We start from the raw sequence: 24,604 nt of genomic DNA on the forward strand, positions 1-24,604 counted from the left end.
TCAATGTACACCTCAATAGAACATGGAGGACATATATATATATATATATATATATATATATATATATATATATTACGATAGATTTATTGTAGGCTGTATTTATGTCGTTATAAAACCTCTGTTGGATAAAATATTTACAACAGGTAATACATATCCTGTTAAGAATCACATTGGATAATCCTGCTGCAGTATTTAATACTGTATCTGATGTTCTCTGTCATGATCTACTGTCCACTGTGCTCCACGCCTGTGATCTTTACTGTAAGCTTGTGTCTGTTTTTTTTGGGTTTTTTTGCTGGGCTTCTGCAGCACAGCCACATTGATGCGTATGGTACATTTTTTCCTGATCTTGAGCAGCACAGTTGCAATACTTCAAGAAACCAGGAGGTGGCAGCTCTTAGACTGTTTCCACAAGCTCCTGACCCCGCTGCTGGGGAAGCTTACACCATCAGCTGTAACACACTAACTTCACTGTTTTGAAATTAAAACAAAATAAAAATAATAATAACATTTAAGGAAAGGAGGCTTAAGATATAAAATCAATTATAGATTTTTTTTCAATGTATTACTTTGCCAACTTGCATTCATTTTTTTTTCTAAAAAAGCTTAACTGTAAAAAGTGTCAATTAATCGCTTTATTTAAACATTTTAAATGTAATTAATTCCACCACTTCCAACATTTTATGCTGTATTATCAGTGCAAACAAAATGTAATGATAGAATTTGTCCAATCTCAACTCAGATTCTCCCCTAACATCCTTTTCTAAGTGATCGACCTGACTTTCAAACCTCCTCACAAGCGCCAGCATCATCATATTCTGAAATGTTCTGCAGTGACCGACTCGCGGGCAAATAAAGGAACAATCAGCCATCACCGCGTCCGTATAACTGTTTTAGTTACATTAGGAATTGAGAACGTTCCCAGGGGGTGTTTTGTGTCCATTTAGTCCCCCCTTCTTCCACTCTGAGAGGTCACACACCCACACGGCCAGTTTACATTTCCTCTGTCACAAAAGCAATACACTGCAATTTCCCTGGACGAAATACCCCCTCTGGTCACTACCAACAGAATGACCTTTTCTTTCTGTCTCCCTCACTTCTGTTTCTCTCTCCCCCATGTGATTTAAACACTGACAATCCATCTTCAAATAAATATACACACTTATGTGTTTTTTGTTTTTTGTTTTGTAACGCCCATAATCCCATCTATCCATACAGGAATGGAGGATAATCCTCCTGAAAGAAACATAGAGGGGTTAGAAAGAGAAGCAGGAGAGTGTGCATCTAGAAAGCAAAACAGGAGGAATTCATCGCTGACTTGCAGCAGCAGCAGCAGCGTGGATGGGCAACAGGAGATATTCCCCCATGACTTCACCCTCTCCTTTCTACACTTCTCCTCCCACCTTTTCAACCCTTTTTCCTCTATCTTCCCCTGGGTGCCTCCTTGCCTTTCCATAACCCCCCCCACTCCCCCTCTTTTTTCACTCCAATCTACCACTTCTTTTCCCTCTCTCCTCTCCTCTTTGCTTCACTTTCCTCACCATCTCCCCTCAACCTCTCCCTCTTTTGCTCCACTCTGTCCCTCTGTAGCCCTCTTGTCATTTCTTTAGTTTTTCGGCACTTTTGCCTTCCTTCGCTCTCTTCCCTCTTCTGTGTCTAGTGGCCGTTTCTTTCTTTTCTCTTTTTTCCAGTCTGTCCTTTTTCTCCTCCCTCACTCCCTCCGTCCATCACCCCCGGCCCCCACCCTGCTCCTCCACCCACAGCCACCACACACACACACACACACACAGCCCTGTTCCCTCTCTTACCCTCTCTCAGGCTAACACAGAGTCTTTCCAGCCCACTGCCTCTCCTGTTCAAATGTAACAATGCTCAGTGTGATTTGATGATGGCCTCAGTTCACTGGCCTGTGTGTGTGTGTGTGTGTGTGTGTGTGTGTGTGTGTGTGTGTGTGTGTGTGTGTGTGTGTGTGTGTGTGTGTGTGTGTGTGCCCACTGTATGTGTGTGTTTATTCAATTCATATCTCCAGACCCCTCCATTGTAGAAATGTATGTTATCTGTGTGTGAATTACACTATTATGCCAATAAACAATACACTTAATTTAGCAATTTTACCCAATTTAAAGACATTATTTGTCTTGTTTCTCTATTTGTTGTCATGCTCTTTTAAGTTTCTCTCCTTATTTTTCTCAGTATGTTTGTTTCGCAGCCTTTTAGTTATCTGTATCCTCTATCTCTTTATATAATGCATAATTATGTCTTAATGTATTGAACATTTTCTGTCTTTCTTTCAATGCACTTACTGTAAGGCATTTTATTTTAACTGCTCTTAGTTTCTTTCTTCCTTTATATGTACGAAAGTGCTGCATACATTTATCCATCCACCACATAGCCCTCACATCTATATGTGTAACCATATTGTGTAATGTAGTTTCATTTACTTTAATTTCTGTTTTTCTTAATGTGTGTGTCTTTGTTTTTGGGTATATGTGTGTGTGTGTGTGTGTGTGTGTGTGTGTGTGTGTGTGTGTGTGTGTGTGTGTGTGTGTGCACACATATATGTCTGCACAGACGTGTGTGTGTAAACAGTGCAATGCATGTCATCACCCGTAATCCACCACAATTCAATCCAATGTTGAATAAACACAAATCAGCTACAACAAACTCCTAGTAACTTTAGTGACTTACACAGCTGAGACAGAAAGTAAACTTTGATAACAGCATTGCATGTGTGTGGGCATGTATGTGTGTGAGTGTGTGTGTGTGTGTGTGTGTGTGTGTGTGTGTGCGCGCAGGTGTTGGCTCTCTTTTCTATGCAAGTGCAGGCATTAAAACACATCAGGAGGCGGGGGGATATTGACTAGGCTGTGTCTCCCTCACACTCGTGTTTGGTCGGCAGGCAATCTACCAACCGTCAATCACGGGGAGGCGACCCAAGTTGGGGAACCATCAAACTGCCTGACTTCTGGTGTCAGTGCTGAGGGGGATCTATTTCAGCGTGACACGCCATCAGCTGCAAATCTAAAGAGGGCTCTATTGTCAGAGCGGGGAGAAACACACAAGGATACACATATTCATGAATGAGCACCGATACGTGCACACACATGCATGCGCTGTGCACTCATCCACGTTTTTTATTTCAGCCTGATGGAATATTTACATCTCATCAACTAAATCCATTCTTATTTAATTCCCTCTGTAAATAATGTCACGCATTGTAATAGTGGAGTGAGTTTCTATAGAGAATCTATTTTCTCAATTTTTCTTTCATCACTTGTCCATTTCTATTTAATTTTCGTAAGTGCCACACCCCAACATTATATCATTTTCATTTTGTTTTACATATATTTTTTATTATATAAAATGAATGTGTTACCTACTGTAATAAAGAATGTTAATCTATAAGGTGGATTCAAAATAAAACATCCTTCCCCTGTGTTCTTGGGTTTGAATGCGACGATAATAAAGCATCGATGCCCTCCGGGGGCTTATGATCATTTGAAATCGATTGATAGAAAATTACTTTTCCACCGGTAATAAAGCGTCACACTTTGGCTAACCTTTGAACTCCTGCCACTGTTGCCTGTGGCTCTTCGATGACCGTGAATGGTACAGTTCAATGTGACGTTCAGACACATGTAAGTCTCATGCTTTGATTACAATTAAAAGGTCGCTTTCTAATTTACCGATTCAAAGCTCATGGGAGTAAATGCAGTTGTTAATAAGAAAATAAGGAAAGGCATTTGTTTATAATGAAAAAAAGGGGTGTTAAGTATGAGTTGTTATTTTTTTAAATCTGATTTACATGAAAATGCATTAAAACACACAGTTTTGTAGAAGGAACACATTTATCGGTATTAACTCTCTTCATAGTCATGAGTTATTAACTACCTTTAACACCGCTACCTCATATGAATTCTTTAAGAGCTACTACTCTTCAGCCCATATGCCGAAGTCATTTGGATACTTAAACACTGCTCTCAAATTACTAATGCCATGTCTTGTTAGCATAAAGTATTACTTAAGCCAAGCATATTGATCCTAATTTAAATGTACAACTATATGCATATTGATTATCTGAAAACCATTATCACAACGATTGAAGGGGCGAGGCGTACCTTATTGTTAATTATTTCTTAAGATAGTAGGATGGGGCCTACAGTGAAGTGCTTCAGCTTAATAACTATGAAAGAAGAAGGAGAGATAAATGCATGTTGTTTATGATGCATGAAGCGGTGTGTGCTTAGAAAGTCCTTGCGGGTGATTTGTCATTTGTGGTTTGTACATACGAGGAGAGAGCTAGAGGGAGAGGCTGCATTCCTAAGTTACAGAAAAGCAACACACCAAAGTATCGTGGACCACCAGCATTGTAAAGTCTCTCCAATGAGGCCAAAAAGTGATTCACAGCTGTCATCAATCCCAGCCTTATCTCTGAAAACACATCTCTTCTTTGCTTTAAAGTCACCAACATTGTGGATTGAAAAGCATGAAAAATTAGGATGCTGTAAATATATCGTGCAATATTTTCATTGTACGAAAAAAGGTAGCATGGTGCATGCTGGATACCGCAGCAAATGAGCAATCCTCTATCAGGAGTGAATGTTGACAGAATGAGACATTGTACTTTTGAGCCATGAAATTACAGGCTGGTAAGCCCAAGGCAGTCGCCAGGTGTGACTGATGCAATCGGGGCCTGCTTGGACAAACGCAGCAGCACACACCAACATTCCTACTTGTCAATCATGTTATAGATCTCCAGGATGTAACTCATCACAAGCACCAAAGATGAATGTTGAAGTTAATTGATACATTGATGTATATGTGCACAGTTACCTCCCAGTTTTAAGTTATTTAGAAAATGTACTTCATATAAGCACGTGCCTCAAACCAAATAAATGACAGAAAGTTGCAGAAAGGTACATGTAATAGTCACATAACTATTTTGTTTGTTACTAGTAGTGGAATGCAATTAAGTGCATTTACTCGAGTTCAATTTTGAGGTACTTGAGCTTAAGTATTTCCATTTTGCACTACTTTATATTTTCCTCCAAAATGCAGTGGAGTACACATATATACTTTTACCCCATTATTTGACAGCTTTAGTTAGTAGTTTGCAGATTGCAAAATATTAACATATATCAGCTAATAAAATATGATGTATTATTTAGGTTAAGCTACCCGGCAGTATATAACATAATTAAAAATGATCCCCACTAATACAGTAATAAACTGATAATATAATAATATAACATATATGATACTGAAATGGGCCATTCCGCATAATGACTTTTTCTACATTCAGTACTTAAGGTATACTTTGAGGCTTTTACTTGGGTACAGTTTTGAATGCAGGACTTTTACTTGCAACATAGTATTTTTACAGCCTAGTATTTCTATTTTTACTTAGGAAAAAGATCTGAATACTTTTTCTCCCATAGTTCATTACTGGCACCATTTAAATTCATGACAGTCACAACTATTATCAATACTCTCCCTTTACTCGATTGATTTTTTTCTCCTGCTGCACTGTTTGTCCTCACCAATAGATTCACTACAGACACACAACTGGGAACTTCTGTAATGGCTGAGACTGTGATCCTTTTGGGTGCACACTCACTGGTTTGGCCTTTTATCTAGTCTTGTGTACTTGTATTGGCTTGGGCACTGTGCTACACTGATAATTGCAGGGGGAAGTTGATAAAGTGAATTATAAATAGCGTAACAGCCAAAGAAAAGATAAAAACAGAATCTGTTTTCTTTACCTTACATCTAATAATCTCATTGATGAGAGCAGATCTGGAATTCACAAATTTGATTTCCACTAATTGCAACTTAAGTCCTCTGAGCAAGTCCTGTGCTGGAACAGGGGGTGGTCTCAGTGGAGAAGTAACTGTGCTGTCCTATACTGTACTGTGACAATTACACTGAATCAAAGCAGCTGTGTGGGGGCCTTTAAACTCTCCCGCCCTGGTTCCCATACTTGTCCTCAGGGCACCAAGATTTATGTCTCTGTCCTGCCAGTGAAGCGCTGTGGCCCTCACTTACAACACTCTGTCTCCTCCTGTGCAGCGGATGCTTGTGGGTCTGTATGAGAATGAATGTACATGGGTAAATGAGTGCTTGTAACACTGCTGGGGGTCCCATATTGGGACAATTAAACTTTTCAATTGGCTAACGCTGACCTCTAAGGTCTAACTAACAATGTACAACCCTCTTCTGTTGGGATTTTTTACTCCCTGGTCTGAAAACTCATGGAAATTTTCAAAAGAAAACGAATCAGTTTGTTTCCTTCAAAGTCGATGCATGCACATGGGTATGACCAAAGCTAGCCAGTCTTGATGATTAACATTATAATCTGTGTTTCAGCACTTTATGCTTCAAGAATCTGCTTTTGATGTCATACACATGGTGAAAATTACAAATTATTATAACTAGAAATGTTCCATATGCAGCACAAAGATGGAGACTGTCCTCCTCAAAAAAATCAACCCCATAGATCATTTGTTCAAGCAGCTTATTATAGCTCATATTTACGCTTATTGTATGGCAGCAACCTCTAGTAGCCAAAGTAATTAGAGCATACAAAGTGACAAACTCCCATAGGGAGGAGTTTGGAGATGATGGGTGGATCAGTCAAATCATTCTGAATCGGCTTTTTACGTTTAATGTGTACTGCTGTTGCTGTAACAAAGTGCATACCATTGCATGAGGTATGCAAGATGGAGAACAAAATTTAAAATAAAAAAAAAAAAAGATTTGGATCGCAGCAAATCTTAATGTCATCACTTGACATTACCATGGAAAACACCATTTGCTGAGCTCACCAGAGGCGGAGGTCAACCTCGGGAGCTCTGCTGTTACCTTGCAGTGTATGTAGTTTAAACTGTGTTGTTAAATGTTGTTATTTATTGATTGATCATAGTCATCATGGCTCGTCTCATCTATCTGAGGCTCAGTTGATGTGACGTATCCTCCATTGAGCAGAGGATAGTATGTAACAGTAGAGGGTAGTATTTGAGGCATACCAAAAACTTTTCTGGCATACTAGATAGCATGGTGATATTGGTATTTGAATGCACCAAAAAACAGTCAACACTGAGTTATTTTAACTTATGTATGTACGTAAACCTATGTATTAATGGTACGACGTGTAGGATTGACCGGGATATGTTGGCAGAAGTGGAATATGATATTCATAGCTATGTTTTCACTCGTGCATTATCACCTGAAAATAACAATCGTGTTTTTCTTACTGTAGAATGAGCTGATTGTAGTATTTACACACACAGCAGGTCTTTTCCCACTCAGTCCACCATGTGTTTTTTTCCAGAGTTGCCCAGTTCCGAAACACGTTACCACATGTTCATGTTGGCAACTGCAGTTGTCTTACATCTGCTACCTCATCACTAGATGCCGCTAAACCCAACACGCTAGACCTTTATCTTACATTATGTACTTGACTAACGGGATGTACTTCACATATACATAACTTACCCAAATCATGCTCTTTTCCTAAACCTAACCTAGTAGTTCATTAACCACATGTTTAAAACTGCAAGTTAACACTCATATATGTAATTTCTGTGTTGCTCTCTTACCACTTGAAGGGACACAAATTTAGGAAACACTCCTGTGGGTTGTTTTGGCTTTTCTGATCATGTGTGGATTAAAATCAATTTAAGTGCATAACAGAAAAAAGGGAAAAAATGACATTGTTTGAGTTAGGTGTTGTATGACAATTCCCACCCAAACTTGGCTATTGTCCTCTTCAAAAGACAGGAAAACAGTGACTACTGTAGTGTGTTCTCCAAACGCCAGCAACAATTAGAGTCATCTCCTCTCTGAGCCTCTGTGACACTCTCCTGATGGTGATAATATGCAGTCCTCATAAATATGATGGGCTCTTAAAGGACCCACAGGACGCTGCTTAAATCCATCTGAAATATGCATAACGTAACCCCCCTTCGTCTTAAAGAGAGAAGTGAGATCAGCGAGTCATGTCCTATATAGTATTGTGCCACTCGCTCATTTAGGCTCACATACAGCGTCGGATCTGATGTACATCAAGTATGATTGAAGAAGTCCTTTATTCCTAATGTCCAAATATGAAAAAGAACAATATGAACAATCTGAAACGTTGTCATTATAGAAAACTAATTCATGCTCAAAAAACTTTTATTCCAAGTGACCACCATTTAACAAGATAATACATCAATGAACTAGCGAGAATATAGCTCAACATCAATGTGTGATAACAGAGCTCATTGTAAACTGACATTTAGTAAACATTCAAATGAGAATAAAAATAGATATACAGTATGTCCATCAATAAAATGATCAATCTTGTTTGTAAATAAGTTGCATAAATACTAACGTACAAAAAAATCAGCTAACCACTCATCTACAATATCTTCGATAACGGGCAAGGGAATAAAGTTACTGTGCTCATCAAAGCAGAAGGAAGGCAATCACATAGATCCCAAGCTATCGAGGAACAGAGCGGAGAGGGAAAATATCGAGCTTTAAACGGCAGCTTTTAAAAGGTAAATGGAGTCAAAATGCTTCAGCCAATAAATTTGCCCCAAGAGACGAGAGGGAATGCGTAGCGGGCAGAATAATACATGTGGGCGAGGGGGTAATGAATTGGAAGGGATGCAGAAAATGTGCAGTGCTGAGCATGGACCTTTGAAATGGATGGGGAGTTTTTAGAAAAAACCACTCAGATGCCCTCTGAAGCATCTGCTTCCAAGAGAGACGACTGTCCTCCAGCTGATTCTGATATTAGGACTCTCTGTATATCCAGTGGATATCGTCATGTTTGATATGTTTATTAGTTTATGCCACTATTCAGCAAGTATTGTTGGGCTAAACATTTCTGCATGTTACAGCCATCTGTCCCACGGAGGGAGCTTCGTGTTGTGCTCAGGGCTCTCTCATTTGAACCCCTTTTAAGCCAGTATTGTCTTGGTTCTAATGATTGCAAAGTGACTCAAGGAATCGTTTTCTCTGCCAGTTTCCATGAAGTTTCTGTTCAATTAGAAGGACTAAAGTGATGCTTCATTTTTACATGTAATTAAGAACCTCAAATGTTCTGCTTGAAGTTGTGGATGATGCAGATTAATATGTGCTTCCCTTTTCCATCCTGCTTGGAAAACATACGGAAAACTGAATTTTTTTCCTCCCATGTATGCTCTGGCTTTATAGCTTCTTTGTGATTCTCACAGCAGCTGTTCCTCTCCTACAATGTGTGACAATGTCAAGCCCTTGTAACAGTGACTCACTCCTTGACAGCATTTCAAAGCGTGTGAGTTGGGATGCTATTGCAGCACACTCCACCAGGAGCGCTTTGCTTAAAAGGCCGTGCTCAGTAGCATGTTGTTCTCCAACTTGTTTATTTGCCTCTTGCTAGATATCACCAGATCTTGCAATGGTGAGATGCCTTCTTGGTTCAAGCATGTTGAACACTTGCAAGAATTTCGAACCGTTTTTGGTCAATTCCTGTGTTTTCCTCTCCTGACTGTTCTAGACAACCAGGTTTTTGCCAGCGATGCCCACGCTGCGATGACACAGAGCTGTTTGAAAATCAGCAAAGTTTTCCTTTAACTAACCATGTCGCTATTTTTCATCACATTGACCTTCAGTGGCTGAACTGCCGCTCGCCAGGGCAGGGAGTGAGGCAGAGTGTCCACGGGGTACATCCATGTGTGCACTAGCTAGCTGACAGTAGTCGCTTTCAATCACACTGGCTAGCAGTAGGCTGGCAACCTATTATCAGGCCTCGGTGCCCGGTAAGTCATTTGTCATGTGGAAATGGGCACGGTTTCACATCTGGCATAGCGTGTGTTCTGAGGCTTAGGCCTGCTTCTGTTTGCATGCTGATGTTATGCTGAGGATCTAATGGACACTGTCTACCTTGTACACAGAAAACCTAACAAGAATTTGTTTGGAGACTCCCTTCTTCATCTACTACAACCGCTGTTGTGCTAAGTCAGCCGAGTATTATAATATGTCGCCGGACGCAGTAGATGCCTGGACGCAACCTGTCATGTTCGCATGAAACGTGGCAGGACAGCATCAGGTTGACATGCTGCTGGTAATGACATAATAATATACATAATAATATACATACATAATAAGGAGTGAGAGAGTGCCTATAGGGCAGCCCGGAGGGGAGGTGGATGGATCGAAGAAATCCAGACTTTGACGCTGGGGTCCAGTGTTCGCTTCCTGTTTGAATGTGTTGTTTGTCTCTACCCGTGTGTCTCCTTCCTTAACCCTAACCACCTGTGACTTTGTCGCCTAACCATCTGTGCCAGCATGTGCAATTGTTAACGTCCCGGCATTGGTTCATATGCTGTTGCAGCACGTGCAGCATCATCCCACCATGTCCTTGGGATGAGAACGTGTTGAGTAGGCAGGGGGTGTGGAGAGTCGCTGAATGTTTTGTGTTAAACATCAGGTTATATGAATTGTGGCTCATCCCTTGCCATCCTCACTGCGTGAGTGTGCTATAGCCTTATTTTCACTGTATAACTACATCAACAAAATTTCTCTGAAATCAGGATGTATTTAGCATAGAATACATTGAAAATATTTTTTTAAAATGATATTGAAGTGAATGCATTATTTTAACAGAGCTGTAATGACTATCCCATTTGTCCGGAAGTAGGGGTTTTCTGTCCATACCGCCACATAAATTTTTATACGATATAATGAGGAATATGGACCATCTTTCTCTCCTTGTCTCCCTCTGCTGAGGAAAGATGCCATGTCCTAAAATTTCATGGAGTGTGCAGGTCTGACAAGTTTGTAGCGTATGGTATTCTCTCTTGAGGCCCTCTGAACTTCTCTCTCAGTCTCTGATGAAATATTTAGCATTACAATAGCAGCCTCTTTAAGGGAGGAGGGTGTCACTGACTTGGATCTATTGTTGTGTATCTGCGCTGTTACTGTGTGTTTTTGTCACTTGGTGATATTTGGAATAATTGTTGTCAAGGTCATTTTTTGTTATCATGAATGCCTCTTGTTGTCATCGCTGTGTGACTATCAGATTGGCAAGATTCAACACCAGTGTGCCTTTGGATATTTCCATGGCACGGAAATATAAGCAACACTGCGAGTCTCCAAGAAGCAGAAGACACGCAGGCTCGAGTGGAAGATGTGTAAAAATCTTGCTCTCAGCTGCAAATATGTAAAGGTTGTTGTTGTAATGACAATTTTTTGACCAAAAAAAATCTGTTTACAGCGTGGATTTCCTTGGCAGAATACAATCCAAAAGTCACTTTGGGAATTAAACTCAGCTTTTATTTCTTTTCTCTTTTTTTATTGTTTTCATCGGGAGTGTTGAAAAATAGATGGAATTGGGAACAGTGCAAGGTGTTGTATTCAATATATGGGCTTTCATGTGATAAATTGAACGTTATTCATATATGAGTGCACACTGTTTTTTGGTTATTCTGGAGAGAAGTTGCTTCTCGCTGCCCAGGGACACTTTTCCTTTTAACTGAGAAGCCGTTCAGGAGCGGTTTAGGAGAGGAGGGGGTTGGGGAATCTCTACAGACCTCGGTACAATTACTGTGCCTTCCCCTCTCCTTCCGCACCACTTCTGGCCACGCTCTCGCCGCGCCGCTGGGAATAGAAAGGCCCAGCTATCTGGCAGAAGATTTGGTCAGTCAGGCATCAAATGCAGGGCCCTCTTCTCACACTCTGTGCCGGGGGTGGGCACGCCGGGGGACCTGCATTGTGCATTTTCACACACTTCTCTCAGAGGGGCCGCAGGAATCCTTAGCCTTCGGAAGGAAAAGTGGGTAGAGAGAGAGAAAGCGAGAGAGGCAGAGGAACACAGATGGAGGGAGAGTGATGGGGTGAACGAGAGAAAGAGATGGAGCGAGAGTGAGAAAGACTGAGGGAGAGAGACGGGAGTAAAATAGGTCCAGAGGCGAGACAAAAAAGCATCAAGGCTGCGGGCGACCTCAAGGAGACAAACAACAGCTCATCGGACACTGGAAGGGTTCTCTCTCTTTCTGTCTGGTTTCTGTCTGGTTTCTGTCTGCCCGTCTGCCCCACCTCACCACCACCTCACCGCCACCTCTGTCTGTCTCTGAAAGGTAGAAAAGGTTTTATACAGAGGTTTGGAGAGTTGACCCTTTGTGGGTGTGTGACAGAAATGGCCACGGGCTATAGGGCTCAGGGTCAGGGTGGAAGCAGGGAAATGTATTTCTATTCATGGTTTCAGGACACTATACTTGTTCAAAGACTATTGTCACACAAGCATTTTTTTATTATTTTTTTTTTTTTTTATTTGGGAAAGGGAAGGTTTATAGGAAAGGCGTAAACCCCCCGAGCAACAAATCTCTATCACCAAGCCAGGAGACCCTCTCATTTCCCTCAGCTATCTCCACAGAAAATGTGATTGTTTCTCAGATCAGCTTAAACTTTTTTTGACACACAGGGTGAAAGGCCAACACATATTATTTGTCTGTGAGCACTGGGGCAAAAAAGAACAGCAGAAGCGATGGAGTAGTTTGTGGAGCATATAAAAATGCCTAATGTCACATCATGCATATTTCTGAAAATGTGACATTGTCCTTAGCCCCCCACAAAGACACCACAACAGCTGATTGAAACGCACTAATGCCTACTGTGGGCAGAAACCTCCAGTGTCCGCAGTAATTTTGGCAGGAGCAAAGGAGGAAGTCAGGTAACGACAAAGTCCGTAAAGTAGTGGTTGAAGCGGATGGATGGGTCAAACTAAAAGTTAATGTTGATTAATATCAACTTGTACGTAAGGTCACATTACATACTCAACATCATCAACACAGCTTAATGTATTTAACACATAACTTAGTTAACTTACATGAAACATACTTATTGTAACTCAAACCATGGTTCTTTTCATAAACTTAACCTAACCAGCAGTGGCACTCATTTAGGGAATATTCCTGTTGGTTGTATGAGAGGGTTGGAACCAGCTACCTATGTTGTTTTATGGCTCGGAGGACTTGTCAGCAAAAAATATGTCCAAATTGCTTTTCACGGGTTATTTTTCGATTTTCTTCTTTTTTTTTAATTTTATTTATTTTTTTCTGTGTGTGGAAGAAAGTTAAAATTAAAGAAGTACTTTGACTGACAGGACAAGACTCATTCGTGCACCAGTCTTTAAATGGCAGTTTATCTGCAAACTTCCAACAAGGCTATATCACATTTCAGCTGTCTTCCCAGTGTTGCTTCTGCAGACCTGTGTGCGAAAGAATGTCCTCCTTTATCATTTTGGTAAAAAACACATGTTGAGAGTATTGTATACCCTAATGAAGGCAGTTAATGATAAGGGAATGCTGTGACACCTTGTCCAACCTGCTGTGTAAGTGTGTGTTTGTAAGTGGGGGTGGGGGTGAGGGTGGTCAGTAATGTGGAGATAGGTCTGGCAACACAAGACATGGGGTTGGTCTGTGTTTGTGGTGGAAGAGGGAATGATGAGTCCTAAAATGAATTAATATAACACAGATATACTGCACCTTCCAGTTGTCCATTATCAAACAATGCAGTGTTACTGTAATTATTGTGTCATTTGTTGCAAACATCAATTTCTCTGTATAAAGTTTTATATAATATGCTTTCTGAGAAGTTTACGAGCCAGTGCAAGGTAAATTGTGGATGTAATTGTAAGGGGTTTTTTTTGTTTTTTGTTAGTTTTAACAAAATTCAGACTGTGAAGGCTTTTAATACATTTGATTTTAACTGTCCAAAATATGTCCATCCTGAAGCGTTCACATAGATTTGACACAGCTGCCCCACATCTTCCACTATAATTTAATTCCTTGCCGTTTATGTTATCCACAGTGATTATCAGATTTCCACAACAATTTGGCCCTTCACATCCCAACTGAAGGTAATATTGCTTTTCTTCATTGCCTCAAAAAGTTGTCCTTGTATCATGGCAATAAAAAAACAGCCTCGGTATCATTCACACTGGATAAATCTCCGCTACTAACATGCACATCTTTAAAGGGATTATAAAGTCAAACGAAAGACCCCTCTTCTTGAGGCGTAGGTGTATGAATATTATTATTGTTGTGCATCTCTGTGAAAAAGGGAGAGAGACTTCCCAGCCATCTTTATTGCAGTGTTAAGGCCCAGGTAATGCCTCAGAATAATGCATGATAAGGCAAACATAGGCACTCCTTTCAAAATATTCAAATGTGATCGGCGGAGTGGAAAATAAAGGAACGTGGATGGGTGGAATGACTTCCCTCTTCTCCATACTCCTTCATAATATTCATATCACCGCTCATTTTCTCTTTTACTTTGTTTCTCAAAGTGACCCTGACACAGGAGCAGCGCACAATCTCATGTTTTAAGGGAACTAATGTTTTTAATGAATGAGATATAAGTACTGTTGAAATTGTATTTTCCACAGCCATTTTTATCTGCTTGTGACCAGTTGTAACCACAGCTTGGTTAGACTCGCCAACTGTGGCGTGCATTGATATTGATATCGGGGAGTTTTCTTTTAGTCGATGTAAGGGTCTACAGACAGAGGGATGTCGTATTTTGTGCAAGTTGTGATTTTTGATAATGGGCTTTAGAAATAAAATTGACTTGACTTGACAATACTTGACTTGATATAGAACATGTTTGGTTATTTACCCCAAAGATTTGATCAAACTTGTGATCAGGCAGTGAGTGAAGAGTGAAGTTTCATCTCATGTTAGTCACGTTGCTCTGACCCCTGGACTGTTTGTGCTGTGTGCAGTTTATTCACTCCAGTGTACCAACCACACTGGTGGCGAATTTGCGTTTCCAAGGACCGCGAAGGAATGACCTACCCTACTCTGCCTCTCTCAGCCTCTGATTTTCTTACCCTGACACTCTTACCATCACTAATCTCACTCCTCTTGCCTAAACCTAACCAATCTAACCAACAAATGCAACAAGTACTATCCTATCATAGTAAAGGAAGGGCGGGTCATTCGCTTCTCCTAGGATTTGGAAATTCGCATGCAGGTGTCAGCTGCAACATTTGCGTGCTTGCGAGGTGTGCTCTGACTGTGTGTTTTCTCTGTATGGCTTTGTGTGTTTTTAGAAGAACTCATCAGAAACTGCAATTCTCTTTGTTAATTTATCTTTCTACAGTTTCTCTGTTTGGTTATTAAGTAACATTTTATCTAAGTAGACCCGGAAAATCACAATATTTTTCTAAAAAGTTGGAACATGCTGAACTTGTGTGGATGCATCTACACAGCCTGTTCTCATGACCAGGTCATCAAATACAGACACTTTGTCATGCTCCTGGGTGTGTGGTAGTAACAGCAAAGGCACACTTAAGCATGAATATGAGATGCACCTGGCATCCAGTTTACTCCAATGTAAACAAATCCATGTACTCAATTGACATTGAGTACAACTGATGCAGTATAAAGAGTGAGAAAGTCAGTGTTTTAATCTAATGTTATGCATTTTATTTACTCACGGCCCGTCATTTTAATGTGATATCGACTATGCAATTGACCTACTTTTGTTGCACACTGATGTTACTACACTGTATAACAAACATACCTGTTTGAACCGAAAACATGATCTTTTTTTCAAAACCTAACCAAGTAGTTTTGTTGCCTGAACCTAACCATGACTGTTTCACAACATTAATCAAGTGTTACAGTGTGTTTCAGAGTAGTCAGAGGAGCTGTGAGTAAAAGCAGATAGGTGTACACCTCAGTTTGCACCGCCTAAAAGAGCAGGCCAAAATTTTGTAGGCACCCATGCCTTTCCATTGAATTTCTATGCAGCTGTAACACATCTTTAAAATTCTTGCGTTCTGTCTAAATGCAGTGGGTTCATCCGTGTGTGTGGGGTTGAAATATGATTGAAATGGAAACATGTAAACCTAAAATTGTATCCACCACAAGTGCTGTTTTTTTTAAAAATATATTTTTATGCTTCATTAATAATGACGAAAGTGCTCATTCACTATTCCATCATTCATTTTCATTTTGCGGGGACTTTCCTCAAATGACCTTTAGGTTGCATGTAATGGACTTTACCCCTTACCATATTTAAATTTTGCCCAATAACCTTTAGATTGGCGTTATGCGCTGGGAGCAGTATACAGAATTTAGGAGTAAGTTTTGGTGCAGATGCTCAGACATAATAAAAGGCAAGGGGCCAGAGGTCATGGGTAGAATGGAGTCCACCATGCATCAGAGACACTTGGCAGGTTATGAACCATTGCATTGCTTTCAGTTTTGGTGTCGAAGCTCATACAAGTCACACCAAGTTTAACCCTTTGAAACCTGTGCAAATTGGCTTGACTTTTAAAAACATGGGAAGAAGGCAATGAGCAATAACTGAAGATATGTCCCTTTTTGCTAGAAAACAGTAAAAAGTACAAGACAATTACCTGAAATTTGTAAAATAAATAAATAAATATTTCAAAAGATAAAAAAAAACCTTGAAAAGTGCTTAAAAGATAGAATAATTCTGTGACATAATTTTAAATATGTAATGATGACCATTGTAAATATAGTTTTCCTGTAGCTTTGTTCCAGAGACATTTTTCACTAGGTTTTATAAAAATATAATTTTCAAAATCTACTAATTTCACCCAGTTTGTGAAACATCTCTTACCAAGTTCCTCATTGTCCTTTTTGTGATGTCGCTCCAGGTTACAAAGGGTAAACACTGCTATTCCTGAGTGTCTGGCAGTGTGATCCTGCTCTGACTCTTTATTGTAGTTTTAAGAGTATAGATACAGCAATCGTACATCATGGGAATTTTCCCACATACTGTATACAGTGTGTGTTCTTTTCACGGACTGAATTCCCAGTCGAAGGCTAAAGTAAACAGTTTTTCTTTGAAAAAGCAGAGAAGTACTTAAACTAAAGGGAATAAAGTATTGAATTATGAAGTACAAAGTTCTTTATGTGGCCCAAATCGCATTTCAGCAAGCACAGCGAAGACAACAGAATAAAGAAGAAAGCCAGAATTAGACTGCCGGGAGAGAGCAGCCCACTCAGTAAGATCTTAATGTAGCGATTAAAGTCAGGGAATGGTTGAAAAACCATGTCATGCCCATAGCTGCCACAGTTACTCCTGCATTACCTGCCTGCTTTTCATGCAGAACTGCAAAAATGAGGGGCACAAAAAGCAACTGCATGTTAAATAGGTATTAAAATTGTATAGTTTTAATACCTCCAGGTAGAGGAAAATATTCAAATGCATCCATTCTCTCTTGTTCTGGTTTTGAGTGATTGAAGGAACTTGTGATTGGGTTTCCACATTGTGCTCCCATCTGCACATGCCAGCCCTTATCTGCCTTGATATTAACATGGCTCTTTCATTAGAATCCAGCCCATTTTCTGGTTTATGGGTAAAATAAGATGCAGAATGAGACAATAAAGTGCATTTGTGTTTTAGTGGATGCATTATGAATAAATAATTGTAAGTGCCTGCCTAGGCCTGCGTCTTCAGGAAGATAATCACTGCCTATAACACATCCTCTACCCCTTAACGCAGCTACGCTCAATGTACTAGTTCTATTATGTAGGTGAATATTGAAAGAGGATCATGACTTTATAATATCCATGTGCACCAGGAGCAGAAACAAATGGAAAGATGGTGGAAGGAGATGGAAACAGGTCATTTCTGGTCATTCTTGCTGTTATTTCGAGACAAAGAGAAGGAGGGAGTGAGCAGAGAAAAGATACATTTATTTTTTTTCAAGGTATAAAGGCAGCAAGGCAGAGACAGCAAGGGACTCGAGTTACAACCATGTCTTAACATTACTTTCAGAGCTTATTTTCAAGGCTGGATTTGGAGTTTGCTCCAACTCACTCAAGTACTTGTCCACGACACATTACGGTGAGATCCTGTCAGATACACAAGTATGGAGAAAGTAAGCTAAAATCCCTTCTACTACTGAGTCATCCTGTAGGGAAGCATCACGTATCTGACGCCCAGGCTGTGCATTGCAGATCTCTGTTTTAACCCTTTGAAACCTGGATCAGCATCACTATATCGTGGGCTGCATTCAGATGCCTATCACAAGTATTTAAACCTTTGAAATCTAATGAAATTGGTGTTAGTTGTTAAAAAAAAAAAAAAAAACATGGGGAAAAGAGAACTACAATGACCAACCTCAAAATAAATGTCCTGCAAATTGCAAGATATGTGTACATTTTAAATTTTTTTTGAAAGCAAGGGAAAATATGCTGCATTTTCAATAATCATAATTTGTGTGTGCGTGTTTATTTTAAGTAATTTTCTAGTGCTTTTAACATTTTTTTTTTGCTAATTACTGGGTCATTTCTCCTTACGTTGCTCATTGCCTTCTTGCCATGTTTTTTTTTTTTTTTAAAAATCAATCTAATTTGCCCATGTTTCAAATGGTAAATAGCAAATTGTTGTGACTGGTTTGCATGAAAACTGGTATATTTATGCAGTGATATCACATGAGACACTCTTTCAAGCCATGTTATAACTGCACCCCGGGCTGGTACAACAGTCTGTATATTAATCTAAAACAAAATGTTCCTTGCAAATTTCAGATGGGGAAAATGTATTCAATAACTGGTTGCTGCGCATGGCTGCAGCTGGGTTGGCTGCACTGGTGGTGGTCGCAGGTGTCGGGGGATTCGAGGGAGTCAGTGGTCTGGTCTGGGGTCTGTCATGACAGAGAGAGCAGCCACCTGGCCCCTGTGTGTTTGTGTGTGTGTGCATCACTGCGATCAGTGTCATTCTGGTGTCTGACATGACGGGTCTGGCGTTGGTGACACATGCAGGCGCACACACGCACACACACACAAACACAGGACAGGACACATTCAGGCAGAAAGGTGATTGACAAGTCTCTTTGTTTGGCCGGCCAGCCTGTTTGCATTTTTCTTTCTAAAGGCGAACAGGGAAGAGAAGACTATATTGTAACCAGATACATAAAAATTACAATTTTATCTGGAACGCACACATGTTCCTCTAGATTAAGGTTAGCTCATGCACATACAAGTTGTTTTGTCAATTGTACTTGTGAAAAACCTACAGAAAAACAGTTTGAGATTCTCAAGTGTAATTTTGTCTGTAACAGGCCCTGGTACACCTCTTCTGTTTCATTTACATTTGGATCAGACTCAAAAGTGGCTTCTAATTTATAGCTACTGTATTATTTCAGAGAGGTTTGTAGTAAAATTGAAAAACAGCTTATGTCAGCAATGTTTCCACATGCTTCCGAAGATCAGCAAAATAAAAATGAGTTTAAGAAAAGAGCTTGGTTGGTAGATTTGTCCTTGTGATAAGATAACTTTTGTCCGCTGCCTCAATTATCTGCAACCTGTTATAGCTTTATATAATGCAGAGAAAAAAGGCTGAAGTCTGAAGGAATTCATGGGATGGGATGATTTACCGACATAGTATTAAGGAAAGAAGGGATGGCAGTACAGCTTCCTGCAAGAATGTGTTTCAGCAGCTGGAACAAAGGGACACCTGGTAAAGCATTAAGGGCAGTTGTTATTGTTATTGTATTTTAAATGGACTTGAAAAAAACTCATATATTACATTAGAACACGAGCAAACTTATGAGGCACACTAATTTAACACAGAAATCCAATGTTGTGTGAAAGCAATAGTTTCATTAAAGATTGTGTCATGGACTTTGGCCTTCTGGCCCACCATAAAGAAACAGTTCAAAAAATTTGCTATACAGTCAAATAATACAAGATACATTTTTAATAGTGAATTTAGTTCAGCCCTGTTACAAACACATGTTGCTGACATTACTCTTATGCTCCACTCACAATCGCTCCACTGATTTGTCCCGTCTTTTGCAGGTTCCTGTTAATATGCTGTGTCTCAGTGCTTCCGAAAAGAGAAAAAAACCCACCAGACAACCAGCAACACTGTACTGGGGTATGTTATGTTTTTTATTTGATTCAAAGGTGAATAATGAGACAGTGGGCCCTCGGGCACAGATATGCAAAAGGAAACAGGACTTTGGTGTTTTTTTCTCTTTTATTGTTGTTTTGCATCTTTTCGTCATCTTTTTGTGGTTTTTGTCTCTTCCAGGCAATTTTGTGTATTTTTTGTTGCAATTGTTTGTAGTCATTTTGTCTCTACCTGGTTGGTACATAAATGTTGGTAATTTGAGTGACATTTTGCCAGTGAAGGTCAGGGGGCCCTGACACCTTAGGCCCCTGGGCCTTTGCCTTGTAGGCCCGTTCAGTAATCCATCCATGATTTTGATTACTTATGTATTTATTTTAGAGGTTTGTGGCAGTCTGCTATTACTTTAGTGTGACATTGGTTTGTTTAGTAAGCACATTTCCTTTGCTTGTCATTTGGGGGGCAGAGCAGCCCATCTACTGTATTTTGCTTGGACTAGGCCCTAAAACTCTCTTGTCTTATTTTATGAATTTACTTTTAATTATACAATGTGTTTTTTCTTTTTTTTTCTTAATTTGGACAACCACTGGACATTTATTTCAATATAGCGTGGTATGTCCTTTTCCTGCCAGTGTTACACTTTCTTACATGCTATGTTAGTATATGAAATATTGTCACGCGCCAAAGTTTGCACTTCGCTCTGAATGTGTGATTTGTGACTACACTGAATAAAACAATGAGTAAATGAAGGGAGACCTCCGGTAGCTCACCTGGTAGAGCAGACATACACAGAGGCTATGTCCTCATCGCAGCAGCTGTGGGCTCGATTTGTGTGGCCCTTTGCTGCATGTCATCCCCCCTCTCTTTCTACCCGTTTCACGCTTAAACTATCCTATAAAATAAAGGCAAAAAGCCAAAAAATAATCTTAAAAAATGATCATAAAAAAATGAAAAAATAATGGACAAATTTTGAAAAACAATCGTTGCGCAAGATAAATCAGAATACAAATCAAATGTTTTTAAAAAATCAAGTGAAATCATATAAAATAGTTAGACTGACAGTAAAATAAGTGCGCTTCCAATTAAATCCACAATAAAAATAACTACCTTGTATAAATTGTCATTTACTATATTTTTATGCTCTTAAAAGGAAATAATCCCTTAGACTAAGCATTGAAATCACAGGAATGACCACAGAGGAGCAGGTGCAAATGCCAATGTTACAAGACGTTTGATTGTTTTCACCCATATCCTGGACCGTGTAATGGGCAGACATACATGCTGAGTCCAAGAACACAACCAGTGAACAAGGGCCCAACACTAAGATTTACAAGACACGTCGGGTTCACATTTTTGGGGCTTAGGAGCCTACATACGGTATTTCAGTGTTTCAGTCCCTGGCCAGTTGCTAAGGGAACACCTGCAGATAGCTAGTTAACTAAGTGCAGCGAAGATGCTCCCGTTGTGGTGATCAATTATGGATGAGCCGAGAGAACTTTGACATGTTAAACCACTTAGAGAGGCTGGAGAGGAAGAGCAGCGAGAGAGAGACAGCAGTGAGAGGAAGATGAAGAAAGAGAGGCTAGGGTTGACTCATCTCAGACATATTATGGTGGTATTGTTAAAAACTAGAAGGTCCATTTTCATTGGGTTTCATCGCCATTGCTGCACACTCTGCTCGGGATAATACATGAGGGATAATGGATATGCTATCATCGAAGGTGCTGATGCTGCGGGATTTGCATAATGCATTTGGATGTCCACCTTCATAATGTGTTAAATGCAGTGTGCATTAAATCTTCTCTACCTGCTGCATGTTGTCTGAGTGAATAAAGAATTGTCATGAAAAGGTGTTGGACATAGATAGAAATATGCTAAATGAAATAAATGAAGATTCATACACTATTCTTTACTTTCTTTTTAAATGCTTTAGATCACATTCCATAAAATAATGTAGTGGCAAATGTTACCAATGACACATGGTACTAACTAGCTGGCATATAAGTCATTTGTAATTAGTTTGAGGATGCAAAGCTTGCCAAACTTGTCTCATACTATATTGCATATGAAGTCAGTCCCTTATTAAAGGTGTCCTTTTGAGTTTTCTTGTATGCAAAAAAAAATTGTGTTTACATTCACTGTTACCTCGTAAAACATTTGCAAAGCAGATTTTTGAAGTATTTTATCGGTGCATAGCAGCATATCTGTAAGTTACTGCCACCTGTAGATTAGCGACAGGACTGTGTATTGGACAACGTAAACAAAATAATTTGCTCCAACGGCTCCGTAGTTTGGTGACCAACAAGGGCAAAATGTGTGACAGTTGCCCAAAACATTTCCATTCGTAGAATCATCCTGCAGCTTCAGAAATGATGCCAATTCAAAGAAACATACTGACATAACACATACCAAAATCCAAAACATATACAGTGGAAGTGTGCTGCACATGGAATAAAAACAAAAAAATACTGCTGTAATAGCCAAAACATATACAGTAAACATTCTGCAACTACAGAAATGTTGCAAAGACACAAACATATGAACAAATGCATCAAAAAAATGCTGCATATCCAGTCAACACAAAGGCAGTTCTCCAGACTTCTAGGGAGAGTGCTTAGAAAAACAGCTTGATCTTTCTTTCTTTTTTTTTAACTTTAACAGCTTGATTTTCAACCCAGTAGAGCAAGAGACCAGACGAGGGAGTGTGTTTGCTTTTGAAGGTGAAAGAAAAGTTGCATAAAGGGGTGACAATTGTCCCTAGTCTCTTGCTTAGATCGGTTGCTCTTTTATAGTATTGTAAGGACTAAGGCCAAATGTAACAAAGAAAATTGGCATTTTTATGCCGCCTCTTTATTGTACTTTTCTTCACGCTTAAAAAAGAAATACACCCCCTCGTCTGGTCTTTCGCTCTACCAGATTGAAAATCAAGCAGTTCTACTTAGTGCTCCATCTAAATGCCATGAGAACGTCCATTGTGTTGACTGGATATGCACCGTTTTTTGTTTCATTTGTTTGTGTTTTTTTGAGTCTGCTTCATTTCTGTATTTGAAGTGTGTGTGCCGTTAATGCATTTGTTTTGGCTTTCTGCAACACTTTTTTTTTCTTTTTCATTTGCACCACGTCTGCTGTTTTATTTCTTTCAGATTTTGTAATTGTTTTTAAACGGGCATCGTTCCTGAAGCTGCAGCGCACTCTCTTGGAAATGTTTTGAGGATTGTAATGCATTTGCCCTTGTTGGCCACCATACTGTAACGCACATGACAAAAACTTAAATTGTATAACATATGACCGGACACATAAACTTGTCTGCATTCTACCTTAATATCTATTTTGGTGTTCAGATTGATCTGACATTATAACTACAGTACTTTCACCAGAGTTTGATTAGTGAATAGTGAATATTTTATAATCACAGCTATATAAAACTTCTGTTCCCAGGCTTGGTGTATTGCTTTATTCCCTAGCAGCATTAATGATCTACACAATACTAATACAATTTTATTATGTATGTTTCCATATGCAAAATTAATTATAAGTATAGCAGAATTTTAAAACACTGAGGATAATACCATTATAATGTTACTCCATTTGTCTATTTGTCTTAAACCTAAAGTCAGTACAGTGGTAAGGATTGAGCCATAGACTGAACAAGCTAACATTAAAGGAAGTCATTTTAAAAGCCACTTCAGCTGGTAAAGATACCAAATGTTGACTAGTTTGCACAATCCACCAAATAAACGTATTTATTACCGCCTGGAAACATCGAGCACATCTTCAGCAACAACAACAAAAGTCACCATTTTTATGCAGAGTGCCTGAAGCAGACCAGCCGACTATCCGACTCATGCAAAAACCATTAGGGCTTTAAGGCCAAAAGAGAAGAGAAAAAAAATCATTGTGCTGTTCAAGAGAAGAAATAAGAAATACATTGAGAAGATCGTTGGAGATCAATATTCCATTTGGACTCACAGACTAGACTAGACAACAAATAGGCTAATGTTTTGCTGGATAAGCATTGTGTGTGTCTGTGTGTGTGTGTGTGTGTGTGTGTGTGTGTGTGTGGGTGTGCATGCGTCTGTAAGAATGCTCGGACATTATTTCTGTGACTGCAGAAAGAGAGACATGGTAGCTATTGGAAAGCCTGGGAGCTGCTCGGGGCTTCATGTCACAGAGCGAGTCGGCCTGTGCATCTGTCTTCAACTATTGAGGTCATCTTGGGTTTCTCTGTTGTTGACTCAGAAAACAGTGCATGAGACAGTGGACCATAAGACATCAGAGCACCAGAGCATTATTCTTATACAGGGTGAAACACAATAGAAGAGGAGAGAGTGGAGCCAATATTTCATGAACTTAGAGCAAAAAAAAGATAAACAGGGCAGAAATCGATTATAAGTTCACAATTCGACTAAACCCTCACTTTTTAATAAATGTCGCACAGAAGAGATGTGAGGGTTAAAAACAGAGATGAGATACAAAGAGATACAAAGCAGAGCATTTTGAAGAAGTCAATAAACTGACTTCCTCTTTCACCTGATGCTAACCTACATTGGGGAGTTTGAACACAGCAGAAGTCAACATCAAAACTGTCACTGAACCACACTTGATTGAGGCAAATTCCCTGTTTCTGTGCTCACTCAACCCCCAGTATACACAATTTACTCATATATGCGTGTGATCTTAAGACAGTCTGAATCTGTGCAAAAAAAACTCTTTAGAAGGCAAAAATTTTGCTCGGGCA

General features: G+C 39.6%; 1 protein-coding gene across 2 annotated transcripts in view; it reads left to right on the plus strand.

The window, feature by feature from the left end:
* irx4a (iroquois homeobox 4a) overlaps positions 1–24,604 on the plus strand; it is a 486,370-nt gene that overhangs the window by 450,982 nt on the left and 10,784 nt on the right. For both annotated transcript variants that reach the window (XM_088084042.1, XM_088084041.1), the window contains exon 3: positions 19,815–19,893. The gene's annotated coding sequence lies outside the window, so the exon portion shown is untranslated. The remainder of the gene's footprint in view (positions 1–19,814; positions 19,894–24,604) is intronic.

Source organism: Plectropomus leopardus, chromosome 11, assembly GCF_026936395.1.
Source record: "Plectropomus leopardus strain MGB_pleo_1.0 chromosome 11, ASM2693639v1, whole genome shotgun sequence".
Taxonomy (NCBI): Eukaryota; Metazoa; Chordata; class Actinopteri; order Perciformes; family Serranidae; genus Plectropomus; species Plectropomus leopardus.